The following is a 9822-nucleotide window of genomic DNA, read 5'->3' on the forward strand; positions in this document are numbered from 1 at the left end:
TGATTTCAAGCTGTAGTACAGATCAATAGTAATAAAAACTGTGTAGTATTCTTACAGAAACAGACAAGTTGATTCATCGAATCAGTTGAAGATTCCTACAAATATTACTTTGACAAAGAAGCCATACAATAGAAAAAAGAATGCATCATCCACAAATGTTGCTGATCTAACTCGATGTCTGCATGTAAAAAAATGCAAATAGATCCATAATTATCACTCTGCAGGAAATTTTTTGCTCCAAAACTTTTAACTATTCAAACAAGACTGAAGAATTTACAAACTTTGCAGTGACAAATTTGTTGTCTGATAATGGCATATATGTTTATTCTTGCCATCCCAGTGTCAAGGAGCAGAAACTACATAATTCTATTTTCAATGTTACAAAGATATGTGTTTACATGTTTGAATATAAGAATGTGATTGCTGTACATTTGCTTGAAATCAAGCTGTGAATTTCAAAGACAAAACAAGGAGACAAAGAGCTATCTGTGAATCTATGACTTTGGGAAAAATTGAGAATGAATGGAGGAAATAATAAACTAGAAGAAATTGTGAAGCACCTATCCAGAGGAGAGCTATAAATAAGTACACTAGTGTATTTCCAGAATTCTGGATATCTTAAAACTAAGAGTACCTTGTAGCATCCAATATCAGAGCAAATGGTGCGACTCGACATTAGGGAACTTAACAGTGTGCGGTATAACATTTAGAAAGAGGATAAGAAAGGCTACATAATAGGAATGAGGAAGGACCCAGTGCATGTAATAGACCTGACGTAAATTGTGATGGAATATATAAATTTAAGTGATTTTCTAGTTCCAATTATGTAATGGATTTTTTAACATTTAGTAATGAAGAAGTGTAAAAAATATATTTGACAGTGAAGATGTAAAATCTAAAGTGAAGTTCCATCACTTCAGAACAGCTAGTCCAACAGTATGAAAATTCATGGCGAAGTATATAGTTAATTTTGGCATGTGATTTTTTTTTGTTATTTGTATGTCTTTTATTAAAGTTTATGAAATACACTATAATAAATTGAAAGAGACACTAGGAAAGCCTCTAGGGCTTCCATGGCCAACAATTATTTAGATTAATGCTCCCCCTCAAACCCATTACCCTTCTCCCTCCTTAAACATTTTCACTCCCAGTCTTCTCTCTCTTCCATTTCATTTATCCCTGCTCTGAACCAGATAAGAAGACCCTACTGTTGATGATACCATCTACACACTGACTGCATGATATAAAGAAATCAATCTGAGCTGGAAACTCTTCCCTGGACTATCTTTCATGGTTCGAGAAGGCACTAGGTATAGTTCTGGTGGAGAAAAAAAGCACCAAATGTCATACGCAACTATTAACTCTATGGACTAAAGGACCATCTTACCAGATAAAACATGCATACTTGTTCAGTGGTGGCAATACTGTTGTTTGGAAAACCAACTACAGGATGAGTTCCATCCCACAGCATGGAATCTCTACCTGGTATTATAAATCTATTTTCAAAAACAACATGAGATGAGGCCATAAGGCACTAGTTCAGAAGTGAATCTAATTACCCAAATTGGCAGAGTGTCAAGATATGTTTTAAATATTCATGTTGTATTAAACATGTATTCTCTATAGGAGAATACTACTCTCTGCCTTAATTATAAATGGATCTATTTCCTGTGAATGGCAGTAAATGCAAACACTCATAGCAGCACAGGATGCTGGAGATGAGTGGTGAGTGAGTGTGCATTCCCTTTGAGGCCCAGAGAATATTATGGAAGAAGTGGTGGAAAGAATATAAGATGCAGAAGTCAAGAAAGCAGCTGCAAAATGCCATCTTCTGGGAAAGACACAGTCATTTCAATTATAAGTCCACAGCACTTGCAGAATTCTGTACTGAGTCGTGCAAGTGAGCCTAGTCCATCAATAGTCACACATGGGTACAGGAAAGGCTCAAGGGGCTTTTATCCTCAATGGGGAAACATTTGGTAGTGATAACTTCAGGGAGAGCGGGACTTGTTGTCTTCAATGTACCCATAGGTGATTCCATAAAGTTCTAATGGATGCTGCTAAATCAGTACTCCAGAGGATCCTTGTTCCAATAGATCACAGACATACACACACGCACATGCAGATGTGCACACGCACACTTGGACGTGAGAGAGTCATAATTCTGAGGACAGGATTGGTAGAAAGGATGATAGGAGTGGTTAAGACAGGTTGGGAGGGAGAACGGAGAGGGAGTACAGAGAGAAAAAATCTAAATGAATTGGACATGTACATGAAATTTGTAAAGAAAAAATAAAATTGGCAAAAGTCAAAAGAAAACCCGCCCAATGTTTCTTGACTTATTTGTCATTTCTGTTCAACCTTTTCCAGAAACTTGAAAATTATATACTATTTTCCAATTATTTTAACTTTTTGATGATTTTTTGTGAATTTCACATCATACACCCCAATCCCATTTATCTTCCCCACCCTTCAGACACACCTTCCACCCTTGCCAACTCTCCTTCAGTAGAGGGAAAACAATCTCATTGTAGAAGCTGTAGTGTGTCAAAATGCCCCATGCTGTACCCTTTTGTCCACACTTTCTTGCTTACAAATGTTCATTGCAATGACTCATTGGTCTGGTAAGAGATCTCTGGCTTCTCTCTTACTTATCAATACTGGAACCTCACTGGAACTCTTCTTACATACCCTGTTGTTGTCATCGAATGGAAGTCCTGTAGTTTTAGATCTTTAGGAATGGCCCTTTTGTGTACTCCAGCAGTTCATCTATGGAGCAGTTGTTGGGGTAGGCCAATTCAAAGCCCTAGATCTGGGCATGAGAGGTATCTAAGTCAGTCAGCCCACCAGTTCTCCCACTTTCACACCCTGGGGCTGGCTTACTGACAACTTGGCAACCAGGACCAGCCCTGCTGCCCAGGGAAGGTTCAGGGCCCACTTTCATCAAGGGATATGGCCAGTTCTCCTACTCTCATATTCCTGGGGTCACCTCTCCTATCTGTCATGGATAGTAAGGGACAATGGGAGGGGAGTAGAACATCACTCCCTCATCTGTACCACAAGAGGCAGTGTGTGCTCTCCTTCCCTCATGCCCTCAGGGCTGGCTCACCTGCAACCCTATCATCCAGGGCCAGCTCTATTGTGCTGCCCAGGCAAGGTGAAGGATACTTGCTTTGCTGAGTACTGGAGATGGCTAGGAGTAGGATCAGCTCTTCTGCTTCACACTCACAGGGTGAGCTTTGTGTAGTGCTCATGTGAGGGGTAAAGCCAGCTCTGCATGACCTCAGACACCAACATATCCCTAGGCTGCAGCCCAGACCAGGGACATCTTCCCAGTGTTTTCGTGGTAATAGACCACTCCTGCTATGGGACTATGGACCCAGACATGGCCTGTGGTAGAAGCATAGGCTAGGACTCCACCATGGTCCTAGGTGTAATCACCGGCTACTCACATCAGGTTGCTTCTCACTACCCTCAAGTCTCTAGTTCTGCCTTTCTTCATTGTGCTCACATCCTTCTGTTTCTCTTTCTCTTCCATTTATCCACCACTTACTTGCTCCTCTAAGTGGTACCCAGGGTCTCTGAGTGTTTGGTATTGTCTGAGGAGTGCTCTGGTGCATTATGGAGTCAGACAGAAATCATCTTTGGCATGGTCTGTCTTTACCTCAGAGGCCCGAGTGGCACTGGATCAGTGGCAATTTCAGGCTTGCTCCTTGTTTGGGCCCATGCAAAGGTCATTCAAGTTTACTCCTGCCCAGGGACCCTCAGTTCCAGGCTGGGCGCTTCCAGTCTATAGCTCCTTCCCTGCCTCTGGAGCCCAATGGGGCTCATACTACATCAGATGAGTGGTCCTCCCAGAATAGCTTCCTTTCAAGCCCCTTGGTGTTAGACTGATGGTCATCTCGGGCTTGCTTTTTTCAGGAAATGTTAAATGACTAATCTTTCAATTGTTCACAGGTCAGAACACTCAGTGTAGCTATAGCCTCTCTACTCTCTTCCAACTACTGAATAAAGGACATGTGACACAGAAGCTACACCCACAATTTCATTAAGGGCATATTTCCCAACTGACTTAAATACAATATTTTCCTGAAACCAAAGACATACAAAGAATTAAAAAAGGGAACAGAACTGTATTACCCTATCAATGAAGGACAAGCATTTCCATGACTCAAACCCTCATTTATGACAATACTTATGAAAAGACATCTAGTAAAGGGATTTCTCTACTTAATAAAGATCTCAAAGGAAATATACACAACATCTCCTGGATGAGAGATGCTGTCCTTTTACAATTGTGATTAGACCTCACACTTCTCTTCATCCTGTAGCTGGTGATTCTAGCCTGAACTTTAAAAACAAGATAAAAGAAGTGTAAGACCCATGCCGGAGACAAAAACTTAAAAATCTAAAACTGTCCTTTTGGAAATGGCATGGTTGGCAGAAGAAAATCCAAGGAATCTACCAGTTCCTAGCACTAACAGAAAAGTTATCCCTCTTCAAAGTAGCCTAAAACTCTGCAACCAGTCCACCAGCACTTTACAGTTTCCATTCTCATCAACATTTGTTGTGAATAGCATTCCACATGGTTCATTCTAACATTCTTCAATGTGAATATGCTAAGAACATTCTCAATCTTCCCATTCCGGTTCCTTTTCTAGAAATAGTTTCTTCTTCATTGTGTAATTTTCCTTTTACAGGTTCTTGTATGTGAACAGATAATCTAATATTTTACTTAGAAACCCACTGTGTTAAATATCTAGATTCAAACACTCCACCTTCTGTAGAATGTAATTTAACCATGTTCTTTGGCACTCCATAGCAAGTGTTGCCTTGCTTTAACAATGTGTTCTTCATTTCCATCTGAGATTCACCTCCTGATTTTTTGTCTACCATCAGCAATTTCAAGGGATCCTGGGCATTTCTTACATATTTATAAAAGAAGCCTACAGATGATGTCATTATGCATGTGAAGGCAGGAACAAGACAGAACAAGGCCTTCATTGGATGAGAAGGAAGGATGGGCAGGAGAAAAGTTTTATAGAGATGGAGGAGACTGGAGTAAGAAGAGGAAAGCAGCTGGGAGAACATGGAGGTGGACGTTAAGATTCCTCTCCATACATTTACAGTCTGATATGAATAATCTTAAGGGATGGATTGTACAGGGCTTTGTATGTCTTGGTGGGCAATTATACATTATCAATTGCATCAGAGGTTATTGTGTTGAGTGTTCTTTCACGTGGCGATTTAATTGAATTCAAGAGAGTATGTGGTGGCTGGAGACACTAGGCCACCATGGAACTGGGATATATATGTCTGGCATGGAGGCAACCTGCCTTGGGAACTAGATGGGTAGAGAGATTGTTGCCAGGTTCAGAAAGTAATCATTGGCAATGTGATATGGGATGGAGCAAAACAGGTGAGATGCTTTACTGACCAAGATGAAGATATCTACCAGATATCTGGGGGCACTATGGTGGCGGATCTAGTACAGGATAAAAGACAGCATTTATTTTAATTTTATAGCAACAAAAGCCAACATATGTTAGACTGTGCTAAAGCACTTTCCATATTCTTGACATGTGTTACAGTGGAACTCACTTGCTGCCATCAAAATTCCAATTAGTTTCTTAGTGTTCTCACAACAGAATACTATACACTAGTTTACCTCAGTGGCATGAGCTGACTTTCTGAGCACTAGGGGCTGAACATTAGGTCACAAAGCACCAGTAGGGTTAATTTAGCCGCAAGGTTTTCAAGTGTCTTTCTGCACACTTCTATGTGGGGAGCAACTCCCAAATGTCTTTCCTTGGGTCAAAATTCCCTCTTTGTAGAATGATACTAATCAGCAGAGACATAATTCCACCTGCTTGCCATCCTTTTTTACACATTTGCTTCCGTAATAACCATATCTCCAATTATACTCACATTTTGAGATCATGGACATTAGGGCTGTAGTATTAAGACTCAATTTAGTACATCACAGGAGAGTAACATTGTTTAGCAGGTGATACTGAAATGGCAGTATCATATATATATATATATATATATATATATATATATATAATTTCCTATTTCCTGTTAGGAAATTCATCCTTTAAAATGTTGAATAACTACAGTGGACTAAATCCACAGAAGGATAAATAAAGGTAAATTTAAAAATATAAAACCATTAGATGAAAACATCTTGAATTTATCAGGGTCAAGTTTTCATTTATGCAAAACAGGAGAACAATCTCATGACAAATTACACTTGGTCCATTCATACAGCAGGAACTAGTATGTATCGTACCACCAATACAGAGTTTATATGTACTGCTGGAGTATACTTTTGTTTAAAAATGGTATTGTTGGCCTCTTCATAATTCACTACTGTGCTTTAAGATACTTCATAGCATTACATATTATAATATGTAGAAACACATTAGTGTTATTCAGACTCTTGTAGCTAATCCACAGTTGTTGATATTAATCATATGTCTCACTTGGTGTAGTAAATTTACTGATCCTACTTGTTTTTGCATATCTCATAATGGTCCAGTTTACACGGAAGCATTTGTAAAACTAAGTATCACAGAAATGCAAAAATGAAGGGCTGTATTAAATGACTAAGAAGTTATTAAATAGTGGCTTTGTGATAGTTATCCTGTGTGACATGGGTAAGTAAAGGCCATAGCCAACATCTTGTCAGATTTTATAGTAAACAGTGTGTAGAGCAGACTGTAGATATCAACCACCCAGCCTAGAACTGGGTGTCCTGTCTCCACACCCAGTTGATTACAAGCTTATATCTGTGTTTGTTTGTTTGTTTGTTTGTTTGAGACAGGATCTTACTATGTAGCTCTGGTTGTCTTAAAACTCGCCATGTAGACAAGACTAGCCTTGAATTCACAGAGATCCACCTGCCTCTACTTCCCCAGTGCTGAGATTAAAGACATGAGCCACTGCAACCTCAAATGGTAAAGGAAATACTGACACAAAACAAACTAACAACAAGAAGACCGTGAACCAGGGCTGAAGAATCAATACAAACAATGTGAACCCCAAGGGTAAAAGGCTTAAACATAGAGGATATTAAGACAGAACACTTGAAAAACAAATACCCTTGCTTCTAAACCAGCTCCATTACTGACAGTGCTTCAAATTTGGGGAAATAAATAAATTCTTCTGAGCCTCAAGACCAGTTAAAATGTGAAATACTATTTTTTCTTATTAGATTTGTGAGGGTAAATATAGATTAAATGAGATTAATTAGGTAATTTATCTAGAGTAGCATGTGCAAAAAGGAGAATGAATAAAAGTTTTCCACAGTCTGGTGGATTTAGAGACATGACCATTATCCAAATACCCTTCCTGTCAAGTTCATTACTCCCAGAACCCTTACCACCACATCAATTGTAAAACAGGACAAGATATAGACATTATGCAAGGTAATTAAAAAATGTAGCCAGTCATTCCACATGTAGAAAAGTTAAGAATGATTTAAAGGTGAAGTGCATTATAAGTGTTTCCTAATGTCCAACAATTTATAGCAAGAACAACATTAATGACTTGGGTTTGTGTATGTGAAAATGCTTTAAAGTTCATGCTCTTGGTTGGACTGGGATCAAGAAGACAGGTACTGTTTAGGCAGTCGCCAGAGGAAGTAGAGAGGAAAAGGCATCTTCAAAGGCATGCTGGTCCTCAGGCACTCAAAAACAGGGCCGGTATTCTGTAGCTCAGTGTAGCTTTCTATTGTAAATATTTCCTCAAATGAATCACAAGGTTACATACAGAAGGTGGATTGATACTAACTTTCAGAAGGTATTTCCACCCTGACGCGTGTATATGTGTGTGTGTTGGGGGGGGGTATTCTTGTTGAATGATTCTTGAACAGACAGAATGCTTTTTATTAAGGAACCCTTCAGCCCTCACTCTGGTGAGGACATTTTGGTCTCATTGAATTGCTAACCTGTTCTTTTCATCAGTGGCTGTTTCCTTCTTGGCTCAGTTTCAGGTCCTGATCACCAGTAAGGGGATCCTTTTGATAGGTGGCCAAGGCCATGACAGAGTTTGTCACAGATGATTTGGTTTTAAAGTATGGTTTATGAATGAATAACAATTTTTTAAAAGCACTTCCAACTGACCTGTTCTTTGGTCTGGGAGTGGGAAGTTAAGCAAGAAGAACAGGGGCAATTAGAAAGAATAATGAGGAATACATATTTCAGAAGATGATGATGTGTCTAACAGTTGCTTCTTATACTCAGTGGATCTCCCTTACTCTGGCCTCATTCAGTCTGGAAACATCATATCCAACAGTACAAAACTATTTGCAGTTTCCTGGGGACACTGTGCAATATCCAAATCTTTACACAGACACTTACTCTGGTTGTATTAGAATTCTGACCCTTCACTCATGTCTGATTTCAGCTGTGAGGCTTACTCTTTTTCTTCTTCAATTAGCAATACTAATAGTGTCTTCCTTGAGCATTCAGAAATGCTAATCTACTAGACTGTTTGTTTATTGGACTGCAGGACCTTATAGATATCTAGAGATGCAAAGATCCACAGAAAGTGTTTCATGCACTTTTGTGTTCAACAGTTATACTAGAATATTTTAATATAAAAGTTCTACGAACTAGAAAATAGTCCTATTATGTAGAGTGCTTTAGTATTTCTTAAAATACGAAATACGATTCCCTTAAAAACCTGTACTCTTATGCCTGGCTTCAGATTTCATGTTTTAGGCAATCTCCCTTGGGCTTTGGTGGGAACATTTGAGAAGCAATGACAAAAACTTCTGGGATTGCTCACCTCTCCTATTTGATATATTTTCTCTATATTTGTATTAATGCAAATGGTAGGAAATACATTTAGTAAATCCACACAGTGGTGTTATTAACATCTCACATATGAGATGAAAATTCATATTTTTCAACTTCAACCAAGATGAAGTAGGTAAACATTTACCATGTGTACTATGAAATGATGACATTAGATAACAAGACCTGTTCTGTAAAGTCCTGGGTCTAGATCCAGCATAAAATGGTGGAAAGCAAATCTGGTGTATGTGGTTGTCTGTCACATAAAAATTTCCATCAGTTAATGTGCCAAGGTGATCTTCATAGTGTAAGCATCAGCATTACAAGTTAGATTTGATCAACTCTCATTTTGTAAACTATTAGAGCTGACCATGAACTGAAAACTCTACTAGTCCAAGGATGGCAAATGTACATGCGTATATGGGCACTTTATTTATTTATTTATTTATTTATTTATTTATTTATTTATTTATTTATTTTTGAGATCCTGATAGGCATCACTAATCAATCCCGAGAGCCTCTTATCACTAGGAGTCATTACAGATACAGGACATTTATCCAGGAAGGCACATCAAGTTTAAATGCTGGCAAAGATAAGATCATCAGTCTTTGATTGACTCCAACCTTAAATCCAAAGAACTCAGTGACATTCTGGAGAGGAAGATAGAAGGTTTTTAGCCATTTCTAAGGTGAAACATAATCTTCATAGCTCATTTATTGTACCCTCACTCTTTAATCACTAATAAATATTGTTCGTAATATAGTGAAAATAGTTCATAAGGCAATTTATATAAAGCAACCCTAGATGTCAAGTATTTTAACCTTTACAACACTGTCAAATACAAATTGCTTGCCCCATTTTGTAAATAGGAAAATCAGTCTGTAAGACAGAGCTGAAGAGCAGGTGCCACATAGTTTAGTCTGCTAGGTGTTTTTAAAAATAAAATTGAGATGACATTTAAAAGTCAGGCAATTCTGTGTGAAAATATGGTTTCAACACATTTTATTTGAGAGTAATAGT

The 9822-nt window shown here is 38.4% G+C and overlaps 1 non-coding gene across 1 annotated transcript; it reads right to left on the minus strand.

Moving 5' to 3' along the window:
• Positions 1 to 3923: 3923 nt before the first annotated feature.
• On the minus strand, positions 3924 to 4059 carry LOC116890583. The gene has a single exon (XR_004386745.1). It is a non-coding gene; the product is annotated as a small nucleolar RNA SNORA17 (small nucleolar RNA).
• Positions 4060 to 9822: the final 5763 nt, after the last annotated feature.

The sequence above is a fragment of the Rattus rattus genome, chromosome 1 (genome assembly GCF_011064425.1).
Source record: "Rattus rattus isolate New Zealand chromosome 1, Rrattus_CSIRO_v1, whole genome shotgun sequence".
NCBI classification, from domain to species: Eukaryota; Metazoa; Chordata; class Mammalia; order Rodentia; family Muridae; genus Rattus; species Rattus rattus.